The following is a 13,366-nucleotide window of genomic DNA, read 5'->3' as shown; positions in this document are numbered from 1 at the left end:
GTTGATGAAGCAGACCACACTGAGTCCCGTAACTGGTGAATCCACTCAGCACCAATGAGACGCTTGTGCAAGCTGAGGCCCCACTATGCAGGGACCACCCTCCTTAGATGCGGGCACAGTTTTGGGTGCTCCGCCGAAGGCAAATCCGGTCCCTAGTCACAATACTTAGTTTGACGCTTATGCCACACTCCAGTCAGGATCCAGCTGATGAAGTAGGCACTGAAGAGGGCACCGCTCTCCAGGTGAAACGTATAACCAGTGTAGGTCCTTCATGGAAGATTTTTAATATCCCTGAGACCTCCACAAACAAATGGAAGCAAGCCAACAAGCCCTTGGATATCACACTTCAGGATGCCACACAGTCCCAGGTTGTCAGCCAAGGCCAGTAACTATTCAGGCAGTGATAAAAATGGGGCTGTCTAGTTGATTGAGATCCGTGCTTCTAGTCAGGGTAAGGAAGATATACACTTTAGATAACCCCTGCTCACCCCCTGGCAGCTTGGCATGAGCAGACAGGCCTAGCCCAAAGTCAATGTGTAAAGTACTTGTACTCAAAACAGACAGTAATACAGTGATAACACGACAAATGGACACCACATCAGTTATTAAAAATAAAGTATCTTTATCTAAACCTAACAAGACCAAAACAACAAAAATCCAACACACATGTACTAAGAATATGACTTTTCAAAGGTTTCAAGCAACTGGGTCCATAGAAAACTATGCATGCATGATTCTACACAAAGTACCTGTAGATGGTTCGAAATTCACTAGGCCAAACAGCCGCAGAGATGGAAAGCGTAGAGAAACAAAGGGATGCATCAGTTACTGAGACCATGGAGAGACAAAGCGACAGTTCTGCTGCACACAGAAGTGATGCTTCAGATCCAGTCTGTGGGGGGAAGTGATACGTCGACTCCAAGAAAATTCTGGTCTGTGGGTGATGTGGCAGGAAATCTTGCCACACAGGTGCGATGTGTGGAAATCCCGGATGCGTCACCGATCGATGCAGCAGTGGCAAGCCGTGCTGCAGTGGTTTCTTCAGCAGCAATCTCTCGATGCATCAGTTCCTGCAGCCTTAACAGGCGCTGTGTCGGATGATAAGTGAGTGGAGATTCTTTTCTCATCGCGGTGCTGTTCGGAAACAGCAGCAAGAAGAGGGATGCATGGATTTCTTCAGTTCTTTTGGTTTCTTCCAGCTCCCAACAGCAGGAACTACCTTCAGAGGCCGGCAACTGGAACAGGCACCTCTTGCCAGGTCAGAACTCTCAGCAGCAGAGTTCAGGGGAAATGGGGGTATAGTCTTTGTGTCCCTGAGACTTCAGAACAGGAGGCTAGCACACACAGGCCCTTGGAGATCTTCTTCAAGCAGGTTCAAAGCAAAGTTTGAGTCTTTGTCCTCTCCTAGGCAGTAACAGCAACTGCCTACCAACTTCACACAGCACACAGCAAAGGGCAGTACTTCTCCTCACAGCTCTTCAGCTCTTCTCCTTGGCAAAGGTTATTCGCCGCCAGAGCCTTGAGCATTGCCCAGTAGCCTATCGGAAACTGAAGGTCTGCCGAAGGATGCCTGATCGTGGGTGGGGCTCCCTGTGAGGAAGAGGAGAGCCCCGAGTGCTACCTGTGCCTATTTTTGAGCAGGGCTGGTGGTGCGATTGAGAAGGGGCCTCTCGGACTCCGTCTGCATCCTGGGGGAGAGAGAAACTGAGTTAGCAGTGGCTTTGCTCGGTGTGCTGATGGCCCTCCCGAAGTCCGGGCCCAACGTTCCCATGGCCTGAGCGACATCTCCTATGAGAGCCTGGTGGGGAGGTGAGCGCCTTGGGGAAGAGCTGGCTGAAGGGGCAATAGCACCCCCCATTTTCTACATGGAGGCAGCCCCACCGCCGAGTAGCAGGTGGCCTCTGTGGACCATTTCTTTGTCTTTGTGGGGGAGATCAAGTGAGGTCTTCCCGCCCTCTGGGGTATTGCACTGCCTTTTGGTGGCATTGCGGGGATTACCCCGACCTTGGACATGAGATGGGGAGAGGTCTCCAACATATATGGCGGCAGCAGCCGCGCCTTGGAGAGTCCCATCAGCTGCCAGCTGTGTGCCCTGTTAGGGGCTTCTTTTGTTCTTGCAGGCATCATTGGGTGAGTCCAAGGCAGGCCCCCACCTCAGGTACCACAGCAGCTGCACCACGAGTTGTGGGCAGCTGCCTTTCACTAATGGGGGCAATTTGGTGCAAAGTAACATACTGTGGTGCACTGCTGTACAGTGATGGTGTTTAGGCACCCAGCAACTCTGCTAGTTTGGTAATGTGTGCACTCTATAAGTGGATACTTTAGTGCACTGCTGATGTTGGTTATGTCTAGTATTTTCATGCTACAAATAACCCTAATGTTATATGTTACGACAGTGACCTGATTGGTTTATGTAATCACTGTTAAGTCAAGACAAGTGCCTGGTGGCACAGTGTATATATGTGATGGTGCTCTAATGTGTTTTTATGGATAATACATAGGCTATTTTTATATAACTTTGTGTGGATTACTTTTGTGGTCTGCCTAGTGTGTCTCTGCTGTGTGAGTGTGTTGCACACACTCTTTACACATTGTCTCTGGGATAAGCCTGACTGCTCTGCCAAGCTACCAAGGGGGTGAGCAGGGATGTGTAACTCCTTGCCATGACTAGAGTGGTTGCTTCTGTCTGCCTTAGGCACATGCCCTAGCCAACCAGAAATCCCATTTCTAACAATAGTGGCAGCAGTGGGATAGGACTTGCATTTGCGCAGTAGCACAGTGACGCATGGTTGCACTACAAACTGCATTTAAGACGAATCAAGTGTTTTGGGATTTCTTCTGATTTTCTCTCAAAAGTAATTTTGTATTGTGTACTCCTGTTGCACCTCTTACACCTAGGTCTCTTGTGTTGCACTTGTATCTTAATGCCTTGCCAAAGTGATCTGTTCAAATACGGTACGGTGGAGTTGAGGGAGCTGTGTAGGGAGAGGCAAATAGCAGTGAGTGGGGCAGACACCCAGCTAAGCCTTCAGAAAATCCTGCTTCAATGGCTAGAGGATGAATGGAGACTTGAGTACTCTGAGTGGAAGGGTTCCCAGTCTGCACACCAAGAGGGTGGGGGGTCTGAGGGTGGTCCTGAAAAGTCTGCACAGGAGGGAGGAAATGACCGAGCAGGGATGCCAGTAGTTATTGATGACCCCATAGAGAGTGAGTCAAACTAAGTTCTAGGGCCTGGGGGGTTCCCTAAGGGAATAGCAGGTGGGGAGCCTAGGCTGGTCTGGAAGGCCATCCATTGAGAGGGGTCTCCTAGTGTCAGGAGAATTTTTAGCGTATATAAGCAGCGTTTCACCAATTCTAGTGCCACTCCTGAGTGGAGTGCGAAGAAGTCAAGATGGAGGGGTGCGAGGGGGATGCAATCCCCAGTGGGAGAACCAGTGGGTTAGGGGCCAGCTCTGAGAGCAGAGCTCCCCGGTAATGACCATGGTGACACCGCTTCTGGTATTGGGGGTCATCACACACTGTCAGATGGTCAGGGGTCGGGACATCAGCGCCAGGCAGACTGTCACACAACACATTGAGGTATGTGTTACCTTTGGGTGGCATACATGCTGCCCAGGAGGTCCTGGCTTGCCAATTAAATGCTCCGTCGCACGGTGTAATTCCTGGGTTGGGAGGACAGATTCAGGAGGTAAATTCTGACCTGGAGGGAAGGACATCTGCTAGGAGTGTCCCTACCATTTTGTCTTCTGGGGTACCACTCCAGGTGGGAGGGTACAGCACTCTAGAAGGGGGTGCAGGGGGAGGGAGTACTCCTAAGTGCATAACCCCAGAAGGAGGGGTAGGGGGAGGAGCCTCTCCTGTGACCCCTGGGTTGAGGGATCAATGGCAGTATAGAACTGCACTGATGAGAGCTAGAGTGGAAAATGGATACTATGTACCTGGGGCTATGCCCCCCACTCTGTGAGATGTAAATATATGGATGGCCTAGGTCCTGGTCCTGGCCATGGACAGCTAAGGAGTTCCAGTGGGGTAGCTTAGTTGGTCCTGGGAGCTTAGACAGAGGGATCCACATAGGGTCAGATTGGCGTAGAACTGGAGTGTGCCCCTGCAGTTGAGGGCCCGCGTCCATGTTCTATTGCCCCAAGCAGGGAAGCCCATCAAAGCATTGTTTGGTCTACCCTGGCTTTAGACTCAAAGGTGGTTGTGTTGGACTTGGCCCATTTTGCAGTATCATCACAGAAATGTTTGCATTCCTCCTGTATTTTTTCTGACCAGTCATTGGTGGTTTTAGGTCTTTGGGAACTTTATCACTGCTGATCAGTACTAAAGTGCATGTGCTCGCCATGGCAAACATGATAAGTTTGGTCTACACCTGTTTGGCATATTTTATTGACCTATCAGTCCCTTGTACAGTGGTGTCTCATATACCAAGGGCCAGTAAATTAAATGCTCCTGGTGGTCTTGCAGCGCTGCTTGCGCCACCCACCAAAATAGCCTTTCAAACCTGTCTCAGGCATCTGCCACTGCAGAGCCTGCACGCACAGTTTACTGCCGCTGTGACGTGGCACATAAAGTGGTTGCCACGTCTGTGACTCCCATTTTTACTACATATCAGTCACCCCTAAGGTAGGCCCTAGCTAGCCCTACGGGCAGGGTGCAATGTAGGTAAAAGGTAGGTCATGTCCCTTAACTGTGTGACATGTCCTGGTAGTGACAAACAGCCTATTTAGTTTCTCACTGCTGTGGGGCTGTCAGGCTGCCCTCTTATAGGGATGCATTCCCTGATATGTGCTTCAGTGGTAATTCCTGACATGAGAGGGTAGCGTCATCAAGTTTGGTATGTTTGGAATAGTGGTGATAAATGCTCCCTATTGGTGTTCGCAGATTTATTATCACTATTTTAGAAATGCCACTTTTAGAAGTAGGTATTTCTGTGTGCTATGTGTCTTTGTGCCTGCCTGTTGTGTGTTGACTGTCTGGCCTTGGAGTGACAGAGGCTGCGGAGGTGTAGTGGTTCCAGAAAGTCTGGATGAGTCAGCGCTAAGCTGATTAGGCCTGGTCTGCATTTGGAGTGGTGGCAAGAGTAGCACCTGCACCTGCACCTGAATAGGACTGTGGCTGTGTAAGCCCTGGTGTGTCTGGAGCCAGGGCTTACACTTACAATGGGGAGTGTTGGGCACTTGCAAAGTGCCCTACAGAACTGGTCTGGACTGGGCTGAGCCCTGGGCCAGGGGAGGACAAAGAAAATTACTGGTATAAGTACTGGGGCTGTGACCCCATGTTAGCTGGACTTTTTTTGGGGAACTGGAACTGAAGAGAGCACTCTGTCAGGAGGAACTAGCATGGGACTCAGCCACCGCCTGCTGGCTGGTTGAGGGGACTGCCCTCTGCTGGGGGACCCTACGTGCTGTCCTGCCTGTGCCAAGCTCTGTCCCGTGTAATTTTTGTTTTGGCTTAGCGCCGGGCTGAGCGTTTTTATCTTTGTCGCCCTCTCATCAAGCTCTGGTGAGCGCCCCTCTTTCCCTGCATTCTGTTGTCAAGTGCAGGCAGGGCGCTTTTCTTCTCTTGTTGCCAAGGCACTTTTGTTTTGGAGAGTCCTGTCTTTTGCAGCCGGTTTGTTCCTCAAACACGTGGGGAGCATCTTTGGGCATCGAAAACCAAAGGCAGCCGCTCAACAGTGAAGCGAACACCACAGGAGCCTTGAGCATTGCCCAGCAACCTATTGGAAACCAGAAGACAGGCGGAGGATGTCTGGATGTGGGCGGTACTCCTGTGAGGAAGAGGAGAGCCCCGCATGCTGCCTGTGCCTGTTTGTGATTCATAAAGGGAGTGGTGATGGACAGAGTATCTGAATTAAGCAGAACACTCCTACCCAGTCAAAAGATCAGGGCTTGATCCATCACCGTTTTTTAGCTCACTGCACCATCCCAGCTCAGAACCTGGCTACATGCAAATTAGTCTGACCCTGGCCCAGTGCATCATGGGAACAGGGCAGACCAAACTACCAAGCCAATTCTTTACTGGAAAGGAAACAAGCTTCCGGGGACCGGTTTCTGGCATTACAGCCGTCTTCGGCCCAGCTTGCTTGAATCCTGATGGTGCAGTGAGCAAGGGACTCACATCTAAGCATACCCTTCCACACTTGTGGTGGCCAAAACGATTCATAAAGAGGGTGGTGATGGACAGAGTATCTGAATTAAGCAGAACACTCCTACCCAGTCAAAAGATCAGGGCTTGATCCATCACCGTTTTTTTAGCTCACTGCACCATCCCAGCTCAGAACCTGGCTACATGCAAATTAGTCTGACCCTGGCCCAGTGCATCATGGGAACAGGGCAGACCAAACTACCAAGCCAATTCTTTACTGGAAAGGAAACAAGCTTCCGGGGACCGGTTTCTGGCATTACAGCCGTCTTCGGCCCAGCTTGCTTGAATCCTGATGGTGCAGTGAGCAAGGGACTCACATCTGAGCATACCCTTCCACACTTGTGGTGGCCAAAACGATTCATAAAGGGGGTGGTGATGGACAGAGTATCTGAATTAAGCAGAACACTCCTACCCAGTCAAAAGATCAGGGATTGATCCATCACCGTTTTTTAGCTCACTGCACCATCCCAGCTCAGAACCTGGCTACATGCAAATTAGTCTGACCCTGGCCCAGTGCATCATGGGAACAGGGCAGACCAAACTACCAAGCCAATTCTTTACTGGAAAGGAAACAAGCTTCCGGGGACCGGTTTCTGGCATTACAGCCGTCTTCGGCCCAGCTTGCTTGAATCCTGATGGTGCAGTGAGCAAGGGACTCACATCTGAGCATACCCTTCCACACTTGTGGTGGCCAAAACGATTCATAAAGGGGGTGGTGATGGACAGAGTATCTGAATTAAGCAGAACACTCCTACCCAGTCAAAAGATCAGGGCTTGATCTATCACCGTTTTTTAGCTCACTGCACCATCCCAGCTCAGAACCTGGCTACATGCAAATTAGTCTGACCCTGGCCCAGTGCATCATGGGAACAGGGCAGACCAAACTACCAAGCCAATTCTTTACTGGAAAGGAAACAAGCTTCCGGGGACCAGTTTCTGGCATTACAGCCGTCTTCGGCCCAGCTTGCTTGAATCCTGATGGTGTAGTGAGCAAGGGACTCACATCTGAGCATACCCTTCCACACTTGTGGTGGCCAAAACGATTCATAAAGGGGGTGGTGATGGACAGAGTATCTGAATTAAGCAGAACACTCCTACCTAAGCATGGGCGGATTTTGCGGATTGGCAATCCGCGAACTTGCGTATTTACGGATTCGCAATCCGCGAAGATCCGCGAACTCTAGCGGACTTGCGGATTTTTCCGTTTTTTGTGTTGGCGCGTGTTCGCGCCGATTTTGGGACAAGTTCGCAATTGCGAACTTACTTTTCGGCTTGCAACGGCCGCGACTATGTTGTTTCTACGTCTGGTTTATCATCACAGGTTCACAGCACCCTCTGTTTCACCACTGCCACCCTCTGGGACACCCATGCCACCCTCTAGTACATCCTCACAGGCACCTATTAGGTTTATTTATTACTGTAGATTATGGTGGTTGAAAAAAGCTAGCACACCTGCCCTTCTTCAACTGCCATCAATTAATTTGTGTTTCATTAATGTGTCAGTAATTTTGAAAGTTCCAGTCTGGCTGGCACCTGCTTCCTTCCTTATCTGTAATTTGCTTTTTGTTGCAGTGAAATTTTTTTTTTACAGGACCTTTATGGTGCTATTCTATGAGCCTGCTGTTTGGGTCATAGCAGGGTCATAGAATTGTTGCAAACTCTGGAGGGGCCCATCAGGAAGCACTACCTTGAATGTTACTAATGTTAAGTTTGAACTTTTGCACCTGCTCATTGCTTTCAGTTTAGCTAAAATCGTTTTTTTCTGCAATTTCGCGCGTTTTTTGGGGCGCGAATCCGTGCGAGATCGATTTCGGAAGCCGCGAATACGTGCGAATACAAAATTGTTTTTTTTGCGACGTGTATATTCGCGTGATCTTGCGCGTGTTCGCGAGGCGCTTCTAGCTATTCGTTTGCCAAGTTACCCTATCGGTCGTACACGGGCGCGGCCATCTTGTTGGCGTGACGTAATTCCGTTTCCGCCCGCTATGTGTAATCTCGCAAAGTGTGCTGCTCGCGAGTACAAGTTCGCGCGTACTCGCAAGGAAAATCTCGCGCGAACTTACCCACGCGGTCGTGAACGGGCGCGGCCATCTTGTTTCTCATTCATTGCTATGGTTCTGGGCATGCTTTCTCTATCCTCTCTCAATCTCTGCCATCCTTTGCTTGTTTGAAGTTTTTTTGATCTAATTTTACTTATTATCTAACCCTCTATTTTTCTAGCTCTATATTTTTGTGTTTTCTGCAGCTTTTAGTTACTTTTAAACTACTTTTTTAAACTCTTTTATTTTCTTCTTCACTATTCTATTTCTTCTTTATCATTTAAGTTTATTTCTGCCCAGACCATGGTAAAGGGAGCCGGGAAGCACCCTGAGAAGGGGAAGGGTCCCGCACCCCGTGCCCGGCTCCCGTGCGGGCGTTTAAGGGGGGAGCAAGTGGTCCCGAGGGAGATCTTTAGCGCGGAGGAAGTGGCGGCACTGATCTTCCATGTCCAGCGCCGCCTCCCCAAGACGATCCTGGGAGGCGGCAAGATCGCGACCGGCTATGGCATCCGGGAGCGCCGCCAGCGGTGGGAGAAGGTGTGCCGGGCCATGTACAAGATCTCTGGGGTCCGGCGCACATATAACCAGGCCACCCACCGCTGGACCGATGTCATGGACCGGGAGCGGGACTTGCTGGACGCGCTCGGCGTAGAGGTCCCCGGGCTTGGTGAGTAGTAGTAGTAGTACATTTACTACTCTGTTTTATCCTGCTCTGTTATTTGCAAATCTTTGTTCTTTACCAAGAGCAATAATGCTGCCGATTACATTGAGGTAAATTATATTTCAAAATCTTCTATGCATTTCATTTTCAGGTGCACTGCTCTCCTTCTCAGTAGCCTTGCTTGCTACTATGCTTCTTTGTTTTGTATGTTGTGTTCAGAAGCATTTCATTGGCCTGAGAAATTATGTATCAGTGTACTGTAAAGAAAAGAACTGCGTAATGCTAGACAGTAAGGGTCATATTTTCAATTACCGGCGCATCCCTGCAAAGTAGCAGGGATGCGGCAGTAATTGTGTGCCATGCCACCACCACCCATTGGCCCAAAACGTCACAGAAGCCTTACGCATCTGTGCCGTAAAGGCAGCGCATTGCTGGAGTTGCGTGCCAACGATGGCGCAGCTCCAGCAATGCTCTGGGGTACCCTATCTCCCCAATGCTGCATCAAGCCGTACGTCGGCTTCAAGCGCGCAGGGTTTGAGTCATGCATCATTGTCATAAAAATGACTGATTGACATCTTGTAGATTTCCCTCAGCCACTTTTAGGATTCGTTCCTGCGCAGGTACGCCCTCCCTTGCGCCGGAACGCCCCCTGATGGCGCAGGGCTTTACAACGTGATGCATCGCCCATATGCCCATATGTGTTTTTTTTTTTAATATATACGCCGCACCAACACCATGGCGAGTCTTTTGTTCTGCCGCTGCGTCAGAAAAGGCACGCAACAATGGAGGAAAATCAGCCGCAACTTCCGCAAGGGACTTATAAATCAGCCCCAACAGACTGAAGTCCAGTGTCCTTCCTTTAGACAGTCACATGGCTATCAGAAGAAATAGTGGCGGTGGTGGCGGGTGGATTGATAGTTTGAGTATTCACTGATCTGCAAGCAGGATGGACTTTGTCTGTCACGTGTTGTGCACTACTGCCTGCAGTGCCAGGCCTAGGCAAACCTCTTTAGTAGTCTGTTTATTGAGTTACATAGGAACTTTCTAAGTCAACGTTCCGCAAATCAGGCAATACGAATAACGTAGTATACCACATGAGATAGATCCCGTGGAATAGTTGTCTATCTATTTGCTATTTTTCCAAAATATGTTGTTATTGTTCTTTTGAAATGTTTGATTTGGTTGAAAAATCTCATCCATGTTTTATGGTTTTTCTTTCTTTCATGTTGTACATCAGCTCCCCCCAAGGGCAAGAGGACACAGGAGGAGGGTGCTGAGGATGCAGGCCAGGATCGGGCAGGCGAGGGCTCCTTTGCTGGCCCCAGTAAGTTTACATTTTACTAAACAGTACCTATTTTTTCCTAGCGTTCCTCATTCGATTTTTTCTAAATCGTCTTTGATCTTCTTGTAGACTGGATATAAATTCTTATCCTGCCTCGAATATGACTCCCTGTGGTATTACTAGACTATTCTTATTAGTCTGTCTGTGTAGCTAACTAAGATTGGACATTTGGCAATTCCATTGGACTCCCATTATATTCAGCAATACCTCTATGCACTGTCTCCTTACTGACTAGATAGTGTGGCAGAGTCATTCAGCTCCCGAAGTCACCGATTATAGATCCCCAATGATCTCTAGATTATCGTACGCAGGACAAGAGAGTAGTACGGAGTCACAGCACAGTCAAGAAGTGTCAGAGGCACTCATGCTTGCAAAAATTCCAAAACCTTTAGCTCATCCACTCTAGTCTAGAGGAACAAAAACCACAGAGTCTATTTAAGTGTAAAAGCTTTATTAAAAGTAAACACATTTATTGAAATCTACTTTGTCATAAAACTATTTAACTGTAAACGGAAAAGTGGTTAGTGCTGACGATTAATTGGACACATTTCTTGTGGTCGAGCCGAACTCTCACCTACTTTGAACTTGATCCTGGTCGTGTTCTTAGGACTCAGGAGTCAAGCTTCTGTCTGTTAGGAGAAAAAGTGGTGCGTGTTAAAAATCAAAAGCAAGCATTCATCAGTTGTGCATAAAAGTGCAGCAAGACAACAGCCTTCCCTGGAAAATGGGACATTTTTACTATGGAGTAGACAGTCACAAATTATTACATTGTATTCTGTTTTTTTAACATTTCTCCTAGACCAAATATTATATAGTAGTGAGTGGTGTATTCTAACTTTCTTAAATGTACTTTGTAGGTGTAACATCTGGTGACGGGGCCAGCGCGGAGGTGGCTGATGTGTTGGACTTGGACTCGGAGGCCTCTGGGGAGGATGCGGCGGTAGAAGAGCTGGTGGCCGTTCCTGTGGGGGATCAAACGGTGGTGGCGGAAACAGGTAAGCTATATATTCCTTACTTATTGAGATTGAAGACTGCATAGTGTGCTTTCTGCACGGGTGTATTACAATTACAAATCAACCAGGTAGTAGCCTCCTCGAAATGTACTTCGACTTAGCTGTGAAGTTTTTGGTGAGAAGAATCCCAATAAGTTCTTAGACGAACGTGATGGATGGGATGAACGAAAAGCGAAAGAAGGGTGTAAGTAAGTGGGACGCGAACTTGTATGATGGCTGGCAAAGAAGAACGATATGTGTTTGCTTGGACCCAGAGGTGGCTGGGAAGGAAAGAATATGGTATGGTGCATGGCTGGGTCAATGATGAAGCAAGGATGGGTGGAAGGACAGCAGCCTGGGTGGGTGAAACAGAAACTGTATGTGTGCGTATACTTTGAATGAATGGATGCCTGGAGCATGGTATTCTCTGACTCTTACATAGCAAATGTGTATCTAGAGAGAGTAGATGGTCGCCAGGTGAAGTAAGTGTTACCTTGAAGAGCATGTACCACCGCACCCGCACGTCCGTCCCAGTGCAGGGAAGGCAAGGAAAAGAAATTGTAAATGTGTCCAATACTACCATGAATAGTAGCAGTACTTTGTATTGCGTTTGCATTCACAGCATATATCTGGTTATTACGGTGGACACTCCGTACCTCTCTTAATAACTTTAGTTTACTTGTAGTACGTCATTCATGTGTGGGTGTATCACTGTGTTCACTCAATATTAAGCAAAGCACCTAAAGTCATCTCATCTGTCATTAAATACGTCCCATGTGAAGTGATAGATAATCAAATTAGTTAGCTTCTTCAGTTTCCTTTTCTAGTACTCATTTGCACTGTAGGGTGAAAGGTAAATTAATTAAGCAGTAGCCCTTGTAACAGAGTATTCTCAGTGCCACCCGTAATAGAAAAGTAATAGCTTCACCACCTGCATGTACTGGACCGGTACAGTAACGCAAGTCTGTCTCCATCATCATGGTGTGCAACTTTTTTTCTCGGGTGCAACTTCACTGTGCTGTGTCCATGTCATTCTGCCGGCTTGCATAAGATAACGTACCCATTTCCCTAAACAAGAGAGAAGAAGAAGAATAAGACTGGTGTACTGTCATAGTCGACTGTAATGGAAGTCCATAGTGGTCGTAGAATTAGTTCATTAAACTACCACTACTGTTAGAGCAAGGATGCAGAAGTGGGAGGGTTACATAGATACTGTCCTCAATAGTTATGTACTGTGCTTTCAATTTGCTACTTGTACTCTGTGACCCAACTTTCGGCTCAATCACTTTGTGTTATTAATAAGGAGCATTGGTTACAGACTATGTCTTTCTTTCTTCATATAGTTGCTCCTTCTTCCAAATCAACAACAAGGAGGGAGCAGGCTAGATTGGCCCGGCAACGGAGGCTGGAGGCCACAGTCGCCGAGTATCGGCGGCTGGTGGCCCTGGAGGAGGAGGAGGACACGCAGTCGAGCGGGGCAACATCTTCGACTGCATCCTCCTCCGTGACTAAACCAGCGGGACCGAGCCGGGCTAAGAAAGCCGACCGCCACCGCCAAGCACCCGAAACACCAGCTGCCCCCCACAGGAGCTGCAAGGAACGCCAACACCGCCTACGAGTCCGCATGTCCAACCTGGAGCAGGAGGTCCTGAGGTATAAGACCTTGGTTAAGGGCCTCCGCTCCGAGCTTGCCACCCTCCGCAAGGAGTATGATGCCCATGCCGCATCATGCACCAGCACCAGCACCCTCCAGTAGTGGAGTGTCCCTTGCCCTTTTTTTATAGACTTTTGGGGGGTGGGATTTGGGAGTTGGGATCGTTTTGGGACGTTTCAGAGACAATCGTTGGGGTTAGGGTGGGTGAGGGAGATTATTTTGTTAGGGATAAATAAATATATTTTTCAACTACTTTATCTGACCATACCTGTTTTTTACTGCTTTTCAGTCTGGTGGGTGGGGGGCGGGGGTGTAACAGTAACTTTGTTTTCCTGAACAGTCGTAGGACTTTAGTAGTACAACCGTCAAACTCTTGTCTACTCCGAAATAATACTCCATTATACTACCTCCCACCAAACGCTTATCTTACCTGTAATTTGTATTAGAAATTAGGGCTAGGCCCAGGGCTGGCTCCAGGTGAAATGGGGATTAACGTTGTCATTCCTGGGCGGGTGACATTTCCTCATTGCG

Source organism: Lissotriton helveticus, chromosome 7 (assembly GCF_964261635.1).
Source record: "Lissotriton helveticus chromosome 7, aLisHel1.1, whole genome shotgun sequence".
In the NCBI taxonomy this organism is placed as follows: Eukaryota; Metazoa; Chordata; class Amphibia; order Caudata; family Salamandridae; genus Lissotriton; species Lissotriton helveticus.
Note: the sequence above shows the minus strand (reverse complement) of the source record.